This window comes from Pan troglodytes, chromosome 8 (genome assembly GCF_028858775.2).
Source record: "Pan troglodytes isolate AG18354 chromosome 8, NHGRI_mPanTro3-v2.0_pri, whole genome shotgun sequence".
In the NCBI taxonomy this organism is placed as follows: domain Eukaryota; kingdom Metazoa; phylum Chordata; class Mammalia; order Primates; family Hominidae; genus Pan; species Pan troglodytes.
Genome location: NC_072406.2, coordinates 44,111,565 through 44,132,310, shown reverse-complemented (window position 1 = coordinate 44,132,310; position 20,746 = coordinate 44,111,565). Strand labels below are relative to the sequence as shown.

The 20,746-nt window shown below is 45.0% G+C and overlaps 1 long non-coding RNA gene across 1 annotated transcript; it reads left to right on the top strand.

Moving 5' to 3' along the window:
• Positions 1–3,747: 3,747 nt before the first annotated feature.
• LOC134807099 (uncharacterized) lies at positions 3,748–20,508 on the top strand. Its single transcript, XR_010146736.1, has 2 exons — positions 3,748–3,966; positions 20,320–20,508. It is a non-coding gene; the product is annotated as an uncharacterized LOC134807099 (long non-coding RNA).
• Positions 20,509–20,746: the final 238 nt, after the last annotated feature.

Genomic DNA, 20,746 nt, shown 5'->3' with positions numbered 1-20,746 from the left:
TTGGGAAAAAAAAAAGTGGTATACATTTTTTGCCTTAGGAGGAAAGAACAGAAGAAGGATGACCATCCTGAAAGCTCCCAGGACGGCTGAGAAAGACATGGCCAGGGCCCTGCCCCTGATCTTCTGCGTCATGCATCATGGTTCTCCAGTAGCTCCTACTCTTCACAACCAGTGTGACTGGACAGCCACGTCACAAATGTGTGCCACTGGGCCCGCCCTCCCGAAGTGCAATGACACAGACTTTTAGTAACAGGGTTTCTTCAATTTAGCTGGTAAAGTTTCATGTTTTTCTCAAGTGGATAAAAAATCCTGACTTCCTCTGTTTCTAATTAAAGACCTATGGGCAGAGGATGGCCAGCTCCTTCCTTTGACCTCTGTGTGAAGGAGTGTGGCCCAATGGCATCTCAATTTGCCTGTCACTGGTTTGCTGAGCAGGTTTTTTTCTTTTTTTTTTTTTTTGAGATGGAGTCTCGCTCTGTTGCCCAGGCTTGCCCAGGCTGGAGTGCAATGGTGCAATCTTGGCTCACTGCAACATCCGCCTCCCGGGTTTAAGCGATTCTCATGCCTCAGCCTCTCAAGTAGCTGGGATTATAGGCAGCTGCCACCACACCCAGGTAATTTTTGTATTTTTAGTACAGACAGGGTTTTGCCATGTTGGTCAGGCTGGTCTCAAGCTCCTGACCTCTGGTGATCCGCCCACCTCGGCCTCCCAAAGTGCTGGGATTACCGCATCCAGCCTGTTGGGCACTTTTAAACAGGCCACCTAATCTCTCTGCCACCTGAGAAGAATATGCACCTCATTGATTGGTGTCCTATGCTGTTTCACTCTTTGGTGATATCAAGTGGTCATAAAAATGCTTTAGAAGCAAGGCCCTGGGTTGTGAAAATGCCCATCCATCACCGTAAGCAAATTTATTCCATAACACTTCACGTCTTTAGAACTAAATCGAATAAATGCAAGAAGTTTCTGAAATAAAAGGGAGAAGCTTCAAGTAATAGCTTGGTCCGAATAGAGAGTTAAATACCCTCTGGGAATGGAGTTTTTTTCTACTTGGGAGGCTTTAGTTCTATGAGTGCGGAAGTGTTAGAACTCGTGACATGTTTCTACGCTCCCAAAAGGCAAACACTCGGTTTATTTTATGTCCCACGCTTTGGGCCTTTTCCCAAAAAATATGCATCCAAAGAAGTCATCGTTTTTGTACAGTAGTTCCGATTAATGCCAGATCAATCTTTCCAAATGAATCAAGGTGTTTAATTAACATCAGACGTTTTCAGGTCTATTGGTTGTAAATGATGATGACAGCAGGAGGGGGAGTTAGCATTCATTGAGCACTTATTCTATGCCAGGCACTGTGCCAAGTGCTAGTGTGTGAGCTCATTCAATTCACAGGAACCCATGGGGCAGGGAATTCAGTCCTCCCATTTTATCTTATTTTTTAAATTTTTTACATTATGTGTACACATTTGTGGGGTACATGTGAAATTTTGTTACATGTATATAATGTGGAGTGATCAAGACAGGGTGTTTAGGGTGTCCATCACCCAAGTATAATATACTTTTGTTAAACTATAGCCACGCTACTCTACTGCTATCAAATGCTGGATTTACCCCTTCTATCTAACTGTAGGCTTGTAGCCTTTAACCCACTTCTCTTCAACCTCTCCCTGACCCTGCCACTCACCCCACCTGGTCTCTGTTCTCCGTCTTTTCATTCTCTATCTCCATGTGATCAGATTTTTTAGCTCCCACGTGTCAGTGAGAATATGTGGTATTAATATTTTTGTGACTGGCTTATTTCACTTAAGATAATGACCTTCACTTCCAGCCATGTTGCTGCAAATGTCAGGATTTCATTCTTTTTTATGGCTGAATAATATTCCATTATGTATATATACAGCACATTTTCTTTATCCATTTGTCCAAAGATGGGCTCTTAGGTTGATTTGATGTCTTTGTGGTATTGAATAGTGCTGCAATAAACATGCAAGTGCAGGTATTTATTTGTTATATTGATTTCTTTTCCTCTTGGTAGATACCCAATAGTGGGATTGCTGGATTGAATGGTAGTCCTATTTTTAGTTTTGAGAAATCTCCATTCAATTCTCCCATTTTAGAGAAGACATTGAGTTGCAAAGAGATTAAACAATTTTCCCAAAGCCACATTGCTTGTAGGTGAGAGAATTAGAATATGAACTGGGCGGTGTGACTTTAGGCTTGTCTTTTTTTTTTTCTTTCTTTTTTTTTTTTTTAGAGATGAGGTCTCACCATGATGCCCAGGCTGGTCTCCTGAACTCCTGAACTCAAGTGATCCTTCTGCCTTGGCCTCTCAAAGTGCTGGGATTATAGGCATGAGCCACTACCACTACCCCGAGCTTTTTTTTTTTTTCTTTTGAAACAGGATCTCACTCTGTCACCCAAGCTGGAGCACAATGGTGTTATCACTGCTCACTGCAGTCTCTACCTCCTGGGCTCAAATGATCCTTCCACTTCAGCCCCACAAGTAACGGGACTACAGGCATGTGCCACCACGCCCAGCTAGTTTTCTATTTTTTGTAGAAGCAGGGTCTCACTATGTTGCCCAGGCTGGTCTCGAACTCCTAGGCTCATATAATTCTTCTGCCTCAGCCTCCCAAAGTTGTTATGATTACAGACCTGAGCCACTGTGCCTGGTCCCTGGGCGAGTCCTAACCATGTGCCATCCTCCCCTTGGGCTTCCTACACTAGTCTAATGGAGGAGCCCTGCTCAGGTGAGAATGCCATTTCCCTGGCCATTCATGAGCTGGAATCCAGTAGTCACTCAGAAAATACTAATTCCTTGTCCCTTCCTTTCCCATCAATCCTATCTTACAGTCATACAGGAGAACTTATTTTAAAGAAAGACTCTTCTTAGGGTTAGGAAAGAGAACAACCTATTTGAGGGGATCTTCCCCTTTAGTTGCGTGAAGACTTAAAAGGGTAGAGCAGATCAGTATCTCTACAATGTATGAGTCCCCAAATGCTGATGATGGTTGCATTATGTATTTCAGTAACGATCCTTGTCAGACTCTAAAACACTGGTCATCCCCCTCAGTGTGACTCACCAGATACATGCTCAAAGCTTCTCACATTTAATATCCTGGGAAAATAGCTCATCCACCCTGCTAATGGAAGCCCTCTGAAGTTGCCCCTGGGGATCCAGGGGTGACTATGTTGTTTCATCTTCCCGGGAGTGGCTTTTTGGTGTGTGTTTTTATTTGTTCTGGAAAGAGGTCAGAAGCAAAGAGGAAGTGTCTTTTCCATCCTAGAACACACCAAATCAGGAATGAAACCTACGATAATTCCAGCCAGCTGGACCCAAGTCCCCTGCAACAAAACTGTCTCACCCCACAGTGGACCCACTAAACAGATGGAAGGGCAGAGGAAAGACATACTGACACAGAAGGGTCAGAAAAGGGACTCACACATTAGTTGCACATCAGGTTGTCAGTCACCACTGATGAGTCGCTGCTCTGGACTTTGTCTGATCTTTCATGGACATAAACCTGGGGCTCTTGTGGCTTTGTCAGAGTAAATATCGTGTTTTTTGCAGTCTGGAGGATGGTTGTATATACTCAGAAGACCCTGGAAACCGTGAGTCCAGAGTGGCTGGCCACCCCAGATGAGATTATTCTTGATCCCAGATTTCACTGAAGGAAACCAAAGCCAATAGGCTGTTTGGGGGCTCTGCACGCGCGCGTGCGTGCGTGCGTGCGTGTGTGTGTGTACACGCATGTGCGCCTAACTGGCTGTTCAAAACGTCCTTCGGAGGATTTCTGCTTTGAGACTCCAGCCCTGCAGGCAGCATGCAGCCCCTCCACCACATCCTGCCTCTCCACTTCCTCCCCTCCTTTCCCAACTCCGAAAGCCAAGATGGGAAGTCTCTCACGACCCTGTGGCTTGGCGGGGAAGAGGCCTGAACTTGATACAGCTGGCTTTTCTGGGGCCTGGTAAGAGCATTTCTCCCTGAGTCTGGGCTTCTTCGCTTACCTATTTTTAGACGTGTGCTGCAGACTTTTTTGAGGGCTCAGACAGGAGTCTCTGGCGAGGCTAGTCCACGCCAGGCATGAGACTCGTGCACAGCAAGGTCTGCTGCACACCTGAGCAGGGATCCAGGGAGCAGTTACATGTGGTTTGATTGAAAGTCAAAAGGAAGACAAATAAACAGCCTTTGGCAACTCCCTCGCTGCCCCCCAAGAACAAAGTTCTGGGTTTTCCCTTCCACCTTAGCAGCAAGTCATGAAAGGTGGCTGAAGGAGCGTGACCTGGGAATCTGGGCACATTGAAGAGGCAGCATGGCAGGAATGTCACAGGCAGTAACTAGGACCTCTAACAGCTGATCACAGAGCACTTAGGCAGGCCTGGGCGGGGAGCTGTCTCTCCAGCCCCACTTCTTGCCAGTTAGTCCCCATGAGGCAGGCACTCCCTCCTTGATCTCCCTGACCTCCCCGCTCACCCAACTCAGGGCTTTACACCTGTCGCTTACCTGCTCTGTGTCCTTCAAGACCTAGGTCAAATGTCACCATACCCTTTATTATCTCAAAAAGACCGATGCCTGGCTGTTACTGTCTCCAGACTGCAAGAAGCTGAGGGACAGGGACCATGTCTTATTCATCCATATACTGCAGGTGTGCCAGAGATTAAATGTGCTAGGTGGGTGCAGGGACATGACAGGGATGTGTGGGAGACCAGGCTGGAGGCACAGTTTGGGGCCAGCTTGTAAAGCGTCACAGGAAATCCCACATAACAAGTGTTTGGTGAAAGCTGAACGAATGAATGATCAAATGACATGCAAAAAAAAGATGTTATCATTTAAGGCCAAGAATCAGCAAATAGCCACTAGAAAAAATAAAACCAGCCAATTCATGATCCTGATTTTGTTTTCTACTTACAAAGCATGTTAGTTTCAGTAGGAGTTTATGAATTCAGTCTGTTTATACATTCAAGAGACTGATGGTACCTAAACCTGGGTTGGTTGGGCCAAATGCTATACATGAAAATACCTTCTCTGACTTGTCACCAATATGGGCCATGTGCAGGCAGAATATCATATCTGAAATCATAGACTTGACAATAGATGTTTTTAAAAAAAGAACCAGAATTCACAAGCTGGTGATGGCCTTTGCATGAGGTAAACCAGGGCCAGTCAACAAACATGTGAAAAACAGCTCATCATCACTGATCATTAGAGAAATGCAAATCAAAACCACAATGAGATACCATCTCACTCCAGACAGAATGGCAATTATTTTGGAAAAATAGGAATGCTTTTACACTGTTGGTGGGAATGTAAATTAGTTCAACCATTGTGGAAGACAGTATGGCAATTCCTCAAGGATCTAGAACCAGACATGCCATTTGACCCAGCAATCCCATTACTGGGTATATACCCAAAGGAATATAAATCATTCTACAATAAAGACACATGAACATGTATGTTTATTGTAGCATTATTTACAATAGCAAAGACTTGGAACCAACCCAAATGCCCATCAATGATAGACTGGATAAAGAAAATGTGGTACATATACACCATGGAATGCTATGCAGCCATAAAAAGAAATGAGATCATATTCTTTGGAAGGACATGAATGAAGCTGGAAGCCATCATTCTCAGCAAACTAACACAGGAACAGAAAACCAAACACCACATGTTCTCACTCATAAGTGGGAGTTAAACAATGAGAACACATGGACACAGGGAGGGGAGCAACACACAAACAGGGTCTGTTGGGGGGTGGGGGGCGAGGAGAGGGAACTTAGAGGACGGGTCAATAGGTGCAGCAAACCACTATGGCACACGTATACCTATGTAACAAACCTGCACGTTCTGCACATGTATCCTGGAAATTAAAGTCAATTAAAAAAAAAAAAAGGAAAAAATAGTGGTCTTTTGGCACTGCTCCTGGGGATGCTTCTAGGGGTCACCAGAGCTTCCTCCTGTGCACTCCAGGACAGGGCCAAGCCAAATGGATCTGGACAGGGACTTGGAGGAGGACGGCAGCGAGGGCACAGCTCTCATGGAGAGCAAGCTGGAGAGGCAGCTGCAGGCAGGGCTGTGTCCCTTCTGAGATGGACTTTCTGCTCAGGACTTTCGCTGTCCTGTTGCGCCCCCTCCCACCCCCAGTGGGCACTTGATGCAAAGAACCCCCTACTCTCCCCACTGTCTAATTTGGCCCTCCTCTGTCGCCTGAGAAGGTGCGTTCTCTTTGTCTGGGACACCATGTGAGTTCTCTCACTCTGTCCAGCCCCTTGGGGTAGCTGAGCCCTCCCATCCATCCCCTCCTTTGGGATTCAACACTTTCCTAAATGCTACTTTTCTGACTGCTTTGTCAAGTCCCCACACCGGGTCCCACAGAAAAGTAACTGCTCAGCCCAGTGTCTGACATCTATGGCCTGGGCTCACTTGGCTAAGAAGGAGAACAAGAGACACATGAGGTGTCACTGCAGAGACAACACCAGAAGGTGAGGTTTTAGAGGCCAAAGTAAAGGTCATGAGTTAAGTTCAGAGGTCAGGTAAGTTGAGCATAGGGGGCCCAAAACAGCCCAGGATGAAGAACAGCAAAGATGCTCCTGTCTAGAGTTGGCGTGGGAATTGTACTAGTCTGTTTGCATTGCTATAAAGGAATACTGAAGCTGGGTAATTTACAAGGAAAAGAAGTTTATTTGGCTTGCAGTTTGTGGGCTGTACAGGAAGCATGGTGCCAGCATCTGTTCTGGTGAGGGCTTCGTGGAGCATCCAATCCTGGCAGAAGAGAAAGGGGAGCTGGTGTGTCACATGGTGACAGAGAGCAAGAGACAGAGGGGAGGGAGCTGCCAGGCCCTTTGTAACAATCAGATCTCACAGAAACTAACAAAGCAAGAACTCACTCATTACCGCAAGGGCAGTACCAAGACATTCATAAGGGATCTGTTCCCATGACCCAAACACCTCCCACCAGGCCCCACCTCCAACACTGGGGATCATATTTCAACATGAGATTTGGTGGACACAAAGATCGAAACTGTATCAGAATAGGTGACCAGAGCAGGCCTGACCCTAAGACTGGGCCCAGTCTCTCACACAGGGCAGGTTCTCAAGGCTGGGAGCCCAGGATTACCACCAGCCCAACTCAGGCACTGTCAGCCTGCTGACTGTCCTGCTTGGTTCAAAGAAGCTCATGGCTGTACATCCCCAGCAAGCAGCTGAGTTCTGCAGAGTTCTGGGAAGATGACTAGACCTGTGGTTCATAACCCAAGGATGTAATTCTGATTACAGTTTTTTCAAAATCCACATGCCAGGACTTCCCTCTGGACCTGTCAAATCAGAATCTCAGATGATGAGTTTGGGGTGGGATGGGCAGGCATATATGACTTTTATTATTATTATTGTTATTATTTAGAGATAGGGTCTCACTTTGTCACCCAGGCTGGAGTGTAGTGGTATGATGACAGCTCACTGCAGCCTCAAACTCCTGGGTTCAAGTTATCCTCCTGCCTCAGCCTCCTGAGTAGCTGGGACTACAGGTGCATGCCACCATGCCTGGCCAATTTTAAAATAAAATGTTTTGTAGAGACAGCGTCTTGCTATGTTGCCCATGCTGATTTCAAACTCCTGGCCTCAAGTGACCCTCATGCCTTGGCCTCCAAAGCATTGGGATTACAGATGGGAGCCACTGTGCCTGGCTCACTAATGACTTTAGAATGCTGTGCAGGTGATTCAGATACAGCAACCCACCACATCGCACCTCAAGATGGGCACCATCTTTGTTGTGTGATTTTGAGGCTAGAGACCAAGTTTTTTACCTTGCATTTAGCATAGTTCCTCATGCATGATAGGCCTAAAATAAATATTTGTTGAATGAATGAATGAATAAACGGACACTTCTGGAGACTAAAAGAATTGTGGACTATGTCAACAAACACAGGAAAAAAACAGACTTTCCAATTTAAGCAAGTCTTCCAGTCACCCATTCACAACATCAACAAATACGACAACACTAACGTGCATTTTATGTAGTCGTGTGGCTCAGCAATACGTGGTATTAAGGAACGAAACAAGGATTTGTGTTAACATCATAGGCGAGAGTGTAAAATACAAGAAGGCACTCCACCCACTCACAATTAATTATATAATCTGAGGCTTAAGTCTGGCTTTGGAAACAATGGAACCATAATTACATGTCCAAAGCCCAAAATGGAATCCCACAAGTGTTTGACAAGTAGAACATAAGGATGATGGAGTGGTTTACCCATAAGCTTGACCACAGGGCAACCCTGGTGAGTCAGGATTTTAGGTCGTGGTAGGATTTTTCATTATCCTCCATTCTTCTGCAGTGAGTACATTGAGCTCAGGGCCACTTGATGGATGTGAGTCGGTCTGTGAATTCAGGCTAGCCTGCTGTCTTCGTGCATCTGACCCGTATACAGAATAGCCATGCAAATTAGCATGGGTCTCAGGCCAGACAAAATTAATCTAGGCCTAAAAGCAATCAAGTAAAAGGTGTCAAAGGGCAAAAGAAGAGGAAAATATGACTGGGAGCAGCGACGCTTTATTTTTCAGGTTTCTCTGACTCGTGATTTTTTTTTCTTTTGTCATGAGAAAACTCACAAATGTAGGAAAAGCTGGTGGGAATCTTTGCAAATATTTATGGGATGAGGAAAAACTGTTCATATTGAAAGGTGGATTAAGAGATTCAGATTCAGGCCATCCCCGATATCAAATCTAAAGTGGGCCTCCATGCCAGCCCCTTGGGTCTTGATCTCAGCACCCTGTTTTACCTGGACAGCAGTGGCCACAGTGGGGTCATTTCATTCATTAGTTTTGATGGCATTTGTCTCTCTCATTGGACTGTAAGTTCCTTGAATCATTCTTAAGTTCCTAAGAATCATGTCTGGGCTGGGCACAGTGGCTCACACTTATATTCCCAGCACTTTGGGAGGCTGATATGGGCAGATTGCTTGAGCCTAGGAGTTCAAGACCAGCCTGGACAACATGGCAAAACCCTGTCTCTACAAAAAATATAAAACATATCTGGGCATGGTGGTGAAGGCCTGTAGTCCCAGCTACTTGGGAGGTTGAGGTGGGAGGATCGCCTGAGCCCAGGAGGTTGAGGCTGCAGTGAGCCACGAGAGCATGCCATGGCCCTCCAGCCTAGGTGACACAGCAGGACCCTGACTCAAAAAAAAAAAAAAAAAAAAAGAAGGAAAGAAATAATCATGTCTGTCTTGCCCACCTCTTATTCCCAGCATGTGGCACACATATTCAATAAATGTAAATGCTCATTAAACTAATGATTGGACATTGCCTGAGGATTGCAGCAGCCTTCCTATAATAAGAGCAGGCTGTGCAGTTGTCAGAGTCCCCAGGCCTACCATTTACAGCATGCCTGCACCTCACAGAACTCCCTGATGGCCTTGAAGCTCTCACCTTTCTGTTCTGACCCAGGATGCTTTGAACAGTCATTCAGCTTTCTTTTATTGACCAGGGCAAGCTGCCTGAGAAATGGAGATAAAAGGCAGAGGCACACAGGCAAACCCAAGAAGGAAAGGCAGGGACTGGTTTAAAAATGGGCTGGATTCAGACGGCAGATGATCAAGGGAGAGCCAGGTATTCAGTCCCAGGCCTGAGGGGCCAGAGAGAAGATCATATGAAGGGCAAGGAGTCAGGCAGAAGGCCAAGGTTACAGTGATGGAGACCTGGGCACTGAGCTACCCTCTTTCACAGAGCACACCACTTCTGTGCTTTCTGTATGCTCAGTAGCAACTAAAAGCAGTAGCAATCATAATAACAAACATGGGTTTGTTATTATGAACTCTTACTATGGGTACTGTGCAGAATATCCTCCTTATGGGAGTAATTGATCCATGCTAAGGATTGGTCATTGATAGAGGTCAGAGGTTAAAGAGGTGAGGGTTTGACGGTCAGGATGGTATTTGTGCTGGAGAACTAGGAATGCCCAAATCCCCTGTCAATCGGTCCTCCTCCCATGAGGTTTGATTGTGTGTAATAACACACAAGGGGAGTGAGTCTAAAAACACACAAGGAATAGCAATCAAATTACCACTGTATTGTTATTACCCATTGCCACCAACAGATGCTCGCTGGTTAAGCTGCGTTGGAGCCTGTGGTTGAAACTTAAGGCCAAACAGACCTCCTAATCCACCACCAAGACATCCCTTGCAAGAAAGTAAAAATCATGGTACTAACACATTAAGGATGTTTTTAGAGGAAAAAAGAGGATGAAGGAAGGCTTGTTAGGTAGAGCACAACCCTGACCTAACTGCGGAAGCCAGCAGTAGCAGTATCCCGAATGAGGCGGATCAGAAGGGAGATTCCTGGAGTGTCCATCACATTGCAAGTAGCAATCCCATCCATCATCAAAGGAGGTCAACAGGTGGCCTCTGAGTCTGACTGTCCTGATAGCAGCGCTTCCTTGGAGAACTCTGTCTCATGAGAAGCAGCAAGGCCAGGAGGCAGGTGAATGGGCACAAGCATGAAGACATGGGAGGGAAGCATCCCTCCCCAACAGTAGTAGTAGTAAAAATAATGACGATCAATATTTCAATATGATCACTTTCAGAGTGCATTTAAACGTATTGTTTAATCTTTATAACAATCATATTGGATAGCTGCCATTAGTCTCGGAATGCAGATTGGTTAAGTGACTTACCTAAGATCGCACACCTAGTAGGTGGCCGAGACAGCATTCACTATCAAGAGGGCAAAGCCCACCAGCTTGCCATCCAACACACTGGTTGCTAAGTGAATCTAGCGCGGGGAAATACGTTGGATCTAAGTACAAAGCCTGACACTGTGCCAGGTGTCCTGCTCTGCCAAGAACTGATGGTTCTCCTTCTACCATTCTGGTCCTTCTAGGGAGCTACCTCTAACACACTTGCCGATTCCCATTTACAGAAAATTCTTGATCTCACTCGGCCTTTCCAATTAATGATTATATATAACTTAAAAATTTTCCAATCATCCATTAATTCCCAAACACAGAGGTGCCTCACTAATCGAAGATTTATGGCAACAAATACCATCTAGATAGATTGGTATAATAGCTTTCACTGTAAGTAAAACAGCATGGCCTGGGTGCTGGAATAGACAGATCAGTGAAATAGACCTAAGAATACGGTTACTTATTATAAAGAAAAGATGACATTTCAAATAACCGATAGAAAGCATGGATTATATAACAAATTATGATAAAATAATGGATTTGCAAGAAGAACAATTCAGTTATATCTTTACCTGATTCCTTATTATTGACATACAGATGCATCAAACAAAGCCAGAAATGTACTGGGTGAAAACACAGATGAATACTTTCATAATCTTGGAACGAAGAATTTTCTTACCGAAAGATTATCTTGATACAATATATAATTTTAAATTTCCTATGGCAAAAGATCACAAATGACATTTAAGCAGAAATAAAGAACTGGAGAAAAATTATTTGCAAATGATATGATGGACCGAATTAATACCTTTACTATACACAGAGCTCCTACAAATCAATAAAAGGAAGTAAAGAGCCCCATAAAAATGGGAAAAGATACATGTAGCCTGCTTATAAAAGAAGAAATGCCAAACATATAAAACAATATTCAATCTTAAGTTTCAACTATATTAATATTCACACATAAAATAATAAATAAAACAGTAAAGTGTGTGTGTATGTGTCTGTGTGTGTGTCTTTGTCTTTGCCTATCAAATACAAAGAATAAAGAGACTGAGAAAACCTACCATTGAAATGGGTATTCTCATGCCCTTATAGTTGTTTTTTATGTAAATTGGCATCATTCTTCTGAAGGGCAGTCTCGAAATACATACCACAGCTTAAAATACTCACACTTACCCTTAGCCCAAGAATGGTAATTCAACAAATTTATTCATTTTTATTGTAGTAAAATGTACATACTATAACATTTACCATTTTAACCATTTTCCAGGTAAATGTAAAATATTTTTGTTCTAGTTTCTTTTTTAACAAATAGTTTACATGTCTGTATACATATACTTATATACAATTATATCTCAGACACATATATATTTTTTAAGGTTAATTACAGCTTCCATTTTACTTGTTCAAGCTGTGAGGCAACTAACATTTTAACCATTTGTAAGTGTGCAGCTCAGTGGCATGAAGTAGATTCACATTGTGCAATCATCACCACTGTCCATCTCCAGAACTGTTTTTAAATCTTCCCCAACTGAAACTTTGCACCTATTAAACACTAACTCTCAGCCAGGTGCAGTGGTTCATGCCTGTGATCCCAGTACTTTGGGAGGCCAAGGCAGGGGATCCCTTGAGACCAGCCTGGGCAACATAGTGAGACCTGTCTCTACAAAAAATAATTTAAAAAACATTAGCTGGGTGTGGTGATGTGCATCTATAGTTCCAGCTACTTGGGAGGCTGAGGCAGGAGGATTGCTTGAGTCCAGGAGTTTGAGGTTGCAGTGAACCATGATCACACCATTGTATTCCAGCTTGGACAACAGTGAGACCCTCTCTCAAAAGTAATAATAGTAATAAAATAAAAGTAAATAATCAAACACTAATTTCTCATTCCCCCCACCACCCTAGCCCCTGTCAACCACCATCCTACTTTCTGTGTCTATGAATTTGACTACTCAAAAGATTTATCTTAAGAAGATAATTGTACAACAGTAAAATACATGTGCATGAAAGATATACTCATTCATTCAAAAATATTTCCTGAGTCCTTACTACGTGGTAATAAACAAGATAGAAGAGGTAACTTGTGTCATGCCCAAGTCATGATCCCGAGAAAGAAAGTAGAACATAAACAAGCATGCAAGCTATGAAACATTCGGTTGGGATAAGCAATTATAAAGAAGATAAACAAATCGACGTGATAGTAATTTTAGGTGGGGGTGTACTTTAGGTTTCTCAAGCACTGTTTATAATAGCAAACAAATTAGAAAAAGCTAAATGTCTAAGCAACATTCCTGCTAAGGCGTCGAGTCCACCTGGCCGGAAGTCAGCATATGACAGTTCATCTTAGACAGTAAGAACCTTTCTCAGAACTAACTCCATTAATTCAACGTGCCTTCTGTAGAGCATTTTCCTGGAGAGAAAGTTTCCAACATTTGGGGGTAGAGAATAATTTAGCAGGGGTACATGCCAGTGCTTCCTTATTCTGAGAAGGAATATGTAGATGACAGTTTCAAGTGTTTGATGTCCAACCCTCCTAAAACTGTAAAATAGCAACAGGGTGATCAAGACACTGATCTAAATCTTGTTTTGTGGTTTTACTTTTGTTCTGGCAGGCTTAGCAACACTGGAAAAAAAAATTACAGTGTGTGCACGGGAAACAGATTCTTTCCTCCTTCTTGACTAACTGACAAGTTGGAGATCAGGCACAAGTAAAGTGTGATGGCATTGCTTGTGATATAGTTGGGATACATGGAACAATTTAAGCAGCATCAAGGGCCTGGCCTACCCTTAGCTTAGGCAGGAAATTCAAGGGTAATATAACACTTTGCTGTTAAGTAATACCATTGGAATAAAAGCATGTTCAGGATGACTTTTGGCTTTAACTTAGAATTTCTGTTTCATTTGCTTCCAAAAAGAACTTTTTTTCTCCTTAAAGTTCTTAACTTGTATTTCAAAAGTTCTTGTCACTGTATAAATATGATATATACAAGCCGGCCTTGAATAAAAACTGTATGCCATAGGATACGCTGAAAAACAAATTTGGGATATAAGTTTTAGCTGGAAACGTCTGCAGCAGCAGCTTTGTATAATGTAAAGAGTAAGTTGCAGGTCAGACGTATGAACCCTCCTACCTATTAGCTGTGCGGCCTTGAGTGGATGAATTAACCTTTGAGCCTATAAAAGGGGAATAACCATGGTACCCACTCAGAGGGTCTCTGTGAGGATACATTGCAAGCACATGAACTAGCACATAGTAGGTCTTTTTTCTTCTTTCCTAGGCTTCATAACTGAGTGTGGCATAAATGACCTAGAAGAGAAAAGGACTAAAATGAGAAACTGAAATGTAGTTTTGTCTGAGTAACTCAAACATGGTCCGACCAATCTGTCTTTTGGTTTTAACCCATGTTCCCCCGTGCTGCCTAAGAAGCTGAGTTTCGGCATGAGTTGAATTTCTGTCTTTAGTTTCTAAAGGATTTACACTAACTAGAGCATCGCTAGATAACTCAGGGTGATGCGAGAGGCTCATACCCATGAGAGAAATTGCTGCAGGATCTCAGGATGTTTAGCAGGGAGAAGACTGTGTGGGGACAGCAGAGCTATCTCCAAAACATTTGTAGGGTAATATCATGTGCAAAAGAAATTAGATTTATTCCGCATGACTCCGTAAGTGGAGACATATTTTGGTTTTATAGACAGAAGACATTTATGAAAAATAAGATTGTTACCCAGGCACGGTGGCTCCCACCTGTAATCCCAGCACTTTGGGAGGCTGAGGCAGGAGAATCACTGGAAGCCAGGAGTTCAAAACTAGCCTGGGGCTGGGCGCAGTGGCTCACACCTGTAATCTCAGCACTTGGGGAGGCCTAAGCGGGTGGATCAATTCGAGACCAGCCTGGCCAAGGTGGTGAAATCCCGTCTCTACTAAAAATACAAAAATTAGCCAGGCGTGGTGGCACATGCCTGTAGTCCCAGCTACTTGGAAGGCTGAGGCAGGAGAATAGCTGGAACCTGAGAGGTGGTGCTTTCAGTGAGCCGAGATCTCACCACTGCGCTCCAGCCTGGGTGACAGAGCAAGACTCCCTCTTACAAACAAACAAACAAACAAACAAACAAACAAACAGCCTGGGCAACATAGCAAGAACCCATCTCTGCAGAAAATTTAAAAAATTAGCCAGGTATGGTGGCACATGCCTGTAGTCCCAGCTACTCAGAGGCTGAGGTAGGAGGATCCACTTGAGCCCAGGAGTTAGAGACTGCAGTGAGCTGTGATGGTACTACTGCACTCCAGCCTGGGCGAGAGAGTGGATCCTTGTCTCTAAAAAATAAATTTATAAAATCCGAGGTAGAAAGGGTCCCATCACTAAGAGAATAGTTATGCACTCCCTAGGGGCCATACAGGGAATTCAGTATTGGAAAAGGGTTGAATGAGGTGACTTCGAGGGTTCTTTTCCAGGCCAGGGAGGCTGCAATTCAGATGGCTCTGTAAATGCAAGGTTTTGCTGCAGAAACTTAAGGCAGAACAGGCATAGCGAGGTGTAAGGCACACGCAGGAGCACACAAATTGTGCTAATGCATGAACTTTAACCTTCTCTAACAAAAGAATGTCATGCCACATTGAAAAAAAAAAGGCCTTCCACTGCTAGAAATGAAAACATTCATACTTTAGTGTATCGTATTTTATAGGTTCATGTAGACACAGGGGCCAAATGAAACTGAACCAAGATCTTAGGCATTAAGTTACATTTTAATTTTACCTTTTCCCCTCTGCGATTCTGACAAAAGCAGTAAAAATGAACCTGGACCTTTGACCTGAGCAATAGATATATTTTTTAATTAAATTTTTTTTTCCATTCACCTGCGAACCTCTACTGATTGTTTCAGTGTCTTGGTCAACCGCTTTTAACAGCGAAACATTAAAGCCACTGCGAGAATAAACAGGAAGCTGGTGTTTAGGTGGGAGTTCCTAGGAATTTTATACCACTGACCACAGAGGCCAAAAGAGAAAGGAAATAGGAAAAACAGTGTAAATACCTGGGTGACTAATGACTTTGCACAGCTCAGCTGGCTTTTCTGAACATTTCATGGGACGTCTCTCCGGGGGAAACAACCTGAAAATTTTTCAGGACTCCGGGTGGCATTGAAGGGCCAGAGAGGGGTGTTTACTGCACGCTGTTGGCTGGCTGGTTTTGTGGGTTTTGTTCACCGTCTACCGGGCAGAGAGGCTTTCTGCCGATGTCGCCAGATGCCTCTGTCCAAGCGAAATGACCCATTTGCATGCGTGGTGCAGACATTTTCCGGAGCTCCAGGGCTCCCAGGCCTCCCCAGGCCTCCGATTGTAAAGGATCGTAGGGCCACCCCTTTCCTTGTTCACATGGACAGCGCCTAAGAGGATTTAGAATCAAGTGGGCACATTTGCACTGCCTTGTTCTGAAGAGGCAGCTGGAGCGCGGACTGGCCTGGCGCAACCCACCGCGGGTCCCGGGGGACCGCATTGTCTCGGAGGGGCCGCCACAGGGGCTCCATTGTGAGCGGGGCCGGCCTTTTTCTCCTGCCCTCTGTCTCCCCGGGCCTCCCCTCACCACCCCCATCCCCCCTCCACGCAGACTTTTCTCTCAAGCTGCCGGCACCCCCGGCTGCCGCATTTCCAATGCAGGGGAGCGGCGAGGCTCCGGGCTGGCCATCTGCACGCGGAGATTGACAGCAGTCCCGGAAGGTCAGCGCCTCAACGATTTCTGTCTGAACAGCAGGCCACCCAGGCCTCGCGAGCAAAACAAGGACATCTGCTCCCCTTAATTTAGAACGCTGGTTCTAATTTCTCCGAAGCCCCTTGCTTAACGCCCTCCTCAGGCTGCGGGGGAGGGGGCGAGGTGGGGCAGGACAGACGCGGCTGCCCGCCCCCGGCTCCTCAGCTCCCGGGGAGAGCAGCTGAGTCTGGCGGGAGTAGGGAGGGGGGTTGGGGTGAGGAGCCTGGTCACTCACGTGACCCGGGTGACGTGGCGCGGGGGAGGGGCGGGAGGGCGGAGTGGGCGCCGGGCCTGCCACGCCTGGGACGCACAAATGCTTCTGGGTCTGCGGAGGAGCAAGCTGCGCTGGCCCACGAGGCCCTTCTCCTCGGGGCAGATGGATTTCAGGCGCCCCCCACCCCTTGAGGAGAATATCAAGGGAATGGACAGAAGAGTATATTGCAACTATCATCTCTGCCCTTGGCCTCGTGAGGGTCCCTGGGCTGGGACAAAGTCCTGCCTGGGCAGTTGACATCAAAATTCGTCGTGCCTTGGCTGCTTTGTGTGGGCAAAAGGATGAAAGAATTGCACTTCTGTTGCGCTTCCACTGCTAGATCATAAGCTCCCTGAAAACACGTTGCATCTGTGTCTCTAGCAACTTCCACAAATGTTTGGAGAATAAATTAATGTGTGGCAGGGCGCGGTCCCTGTGAACTCTAACTGTGCTCTTTTTCTCTGTGACAGAAAAGGAGACATTGCAGAGAATCAACCTGTGCCTGCAGCTAGGGATTCGCTAATTACTTTGTTCCCTCTTTTCCTCCCTCCTGCCCTTCCTCCTTTCCTTTCGCTAACATTTTGATGGGTGCCTCATGTGTGCTGGAGATCAGGCGGTGGACCAGGGATACAAGAAACGAGACTCCTAGCCCTTGAGATGCTCTTCATGTGGTGAGGGGTGCTGCATACAAGCAAACAGTTCACCAGGGCTCTGGGTGACAAGTGCCATGGATAGCAGTAGGGCGGCTCTCAGCCCAGTTCCTGGGGAGGGAGGGAGGATGTCCAGGTGGAGGCTGGGTGAGTAGAAACTTACCAGGAGAAAGGCCCTTTGCCCACATAGGTCTCCCTGCATAGCCCACCCCCAACCCATTCCCCTCCCACTTATTCCTCAGGCCTCAGGTGAAATGTCACTTCCCTGGTGCCTGGGCCAGATCAGGTCCTCCAGTTACAGGATCCTGTAGCTCTTTCATCTTCTCTTTTGTAATACTCATCAAATGTACAACTGGGCAAAATTCACCCTCCCCACTGGACTGTAAGTTTCATGAGCCAGCACTGTGCCTGACTCCTCATGCCCCATAAATACTTGTTGAGCCAATGAATAGTCAGACTCCTCTTAAGTTAGTGAGAAATCCATACATACATTTTCTGTTTGGGATGCCAGGACAAGCTGTGACGGCTCCACTCCGAGTACCAGTGGGAACTGCCTGGTACCAAGGGGCTGTGGTTTCAAATTTATTATTTTGTGATATTCTGCACCTCGGTGATTTTGAAACTGCCTTCTTCCAAATGAGTGTCAAGTAGATGCTCCTCAAAAAGGGATCCTCGGGCAAACAGGTTTCTTTGCCAGAGGATTTTACAGAGCCTATGATGTGTTCATGTGCACTGTCCTCAGGCAGGTAGTTTGTTGAAGAAGCATCTAGTAACATTTGCAGCTGGAGGATATCGATGAAGCTCAGTGTTAACTTTGCCGCACCGTTTCTCCGTAACTCCTCCTAGGCTCTGAGAGATAGAAGGAGCTGGGATCAAGGGATCTGCACAAGATTAATTTGCCATAATGAAGGTCTACTCCTTCCCCTTGATTTCTTTGTTATGCCATGTGACAAATTGTTGTTTTTGACAGACAGAGCATTGAGGAAGGCCGAGGCAGACAGATCAGCTGAGGTCAGGGGTTCGACACCAGCCTGGCCAACATGGTGAAACCCCATCTCTACTAAAAATACAAAAATTAGCCAGACATGGTGGCATGAGTCTATAGTCCCAGCTGCTTGGGAGACTGAGGAAGGAGAATCACTTTAACCTGGGATGTAGAGGCTGCAGTGAGCCAAGATTACACCATTGCACTCCAGCCTGGGCAACAGAGCCAGATTCCACCTCAAAAAAAAAAAAAGCATTGAAGATGTAGATTAAGGAGGCATTGGGGGTACTCTATAGTGTCACCTGAGTTTAAATCCAGCTCTGGCACTACTTAGCTGTATGACTTTGGAGGACTTCCTTAGCATCTCTGTGCCCAGGTACTTTATTTGTACATAGAGATAATAGTTTCTAATTTACAGTCTTGTTAAGACGTTAAAAGCTCTTATAGGCACGTAGAATTCTCATGGTAGATATAAATTTTATTTAAATTGCTAATAATTGGTTAATTAAAAAATAAATATCCAACCTCTAATAGGTTAATTTAACTAATTAAGCCTGGTGTATTAATGGAGAGGGATCACAGCGGCTGATAGCCCGAGGGACTAGGTTTTCTCTGCTTGCTGCCTTTGAGCTTGAGTGAAGCCTTCTGCGCCTTGGCCATTTGTTGCTTTTCCAGCTAGAAGGATTCCAAGTCTTCAACAGCATTACTGAGCTCTTCCTCTCAATAAGTTTAAGTTGTAATTTCATTACACTTCATTCTCAAATAGAAGAGTTGAGCAGCTGTGTAGCAAGATCCAAAACACTTTGTTTACAATCAGTTTTCCAAGGATTGGCTTAATAGCCAGTGGCAAATTTCTCAGCAATAGGTTTATGAGCCAGAGAAGCATTTTTTTTTTTTTCTGGATACAGGGTCTGGCTCTGTTGCCAAGGCTGGAGTGCAGTGGTGCAATCATAGCTCAGTGCAGCCTTGAACTCCTGGGCTCAAGTGATTCTCCTTCCTCAGCCTCCTTATTAGCTGGGACTACAGGTGTACACCACCATACTTGGCTAATTTTTTAACATTTTGTAGAGATGGGTGTCTTGCTATGTTGCCCAGGCTGGGTTTAAACTCTTGGCCTCAAGCAACCCTCCCACCTTGGCCTCCAGAGGACCATATTATTTTAAACAATAGAGACTGTTTACAGTGAAAAGTAAAATAGAATCGTACCTTATTTGTTGTAGCTTAATTTGGCCATAAAAGAGTCAATATTGTATTTTCAGAGAAGAAAAATTTTCAGGGGCCTTATATGAGAACACAGTGTGAAAATTCACATTATTTTCAAACTGTATTTAAACCACCCAGCCTAAAAGAAAGTTGCTTCTGGAAAGTCAAAGATGCTCTGAAAATGAGTGGAGATATGGTTTCTTACCTATGTGTATAAAATGAACAGTTTTATTCTTTCAACTCTTTATTATCTCTATAGGACATTAAGTTGGGCCGCATGTGCTAGACTAGATGTCTGGAATAAATCTGTTTTCAGATATAATCTCTGGAGCATTCATGAAAGCTTCATATTTTGACACAGGAAGCAAAGAACATACTTGCAAATGCTGGCTCTGTTCATGGACGGAATGGTGCTTGAAACAAGTATCCTGCTGACATTACTTAACTCTTACAGGGGTCATTACTTAGGGATCAGCAATTTGCTAAAGATGAACAGATTCTAAGAAGATGGTTTTCCAGCAGCAACCAATTTTAAATCTGGACTGTGCATCAGGCACCTCTTGGGTATGACCTCAGTGCCTTTGGGTGTCCCTTGTCCCTCATTCCAGCTACTGATGCAGGTTCTGAGCAGCTTCCTGCTGGGGCCTTGCCTCATGCCTTTGCCTCACACCTCTGCTGGAGCTTCCAGAGTCTGCCCTGGAGCTTCTCTAAGCCGTCGGGGGCCCATGCATTTTGCCCAACCCAGGAGTGATCAATGGAGTCTAAGTGCTAATGGATAAATGTTTTCCTTTCTTCCCCCAGATGGACAGCCCTGAAACATCTTTCATGCAACTCCTCAGGCAGCCCAGAAACAGCCAGGAACCATTCGCCAGGAGCTGTGGCCAACTTAATAACTCATCCTTGTATTGGTTTCCATCCTCTGTCCTTCATCCGTCTTGTCTTTTACTCCTACTTGCTGGATCACACATCCCAATAAATTTTTGCACTCAAGCGTTTGTCTCAGGATCTGCTGTCTGGAGGACCAAGACTAAGTTCAAGTCATATTTTTTTTTTTTTGAGATGGAATCTCACTCTGTTGCCCAGGCTGGAGTGCAGCGGCATGATTTTGATTCACTGCAACGTCCACCTCCCGGGTTCAAGTGATTGTCCTGCCTCAGCCTCATGAGTAGCTGGGATTACAGGTGCACGCCACCACACCTGGCTAATTTTTGTATTTTTAGTAGAGACA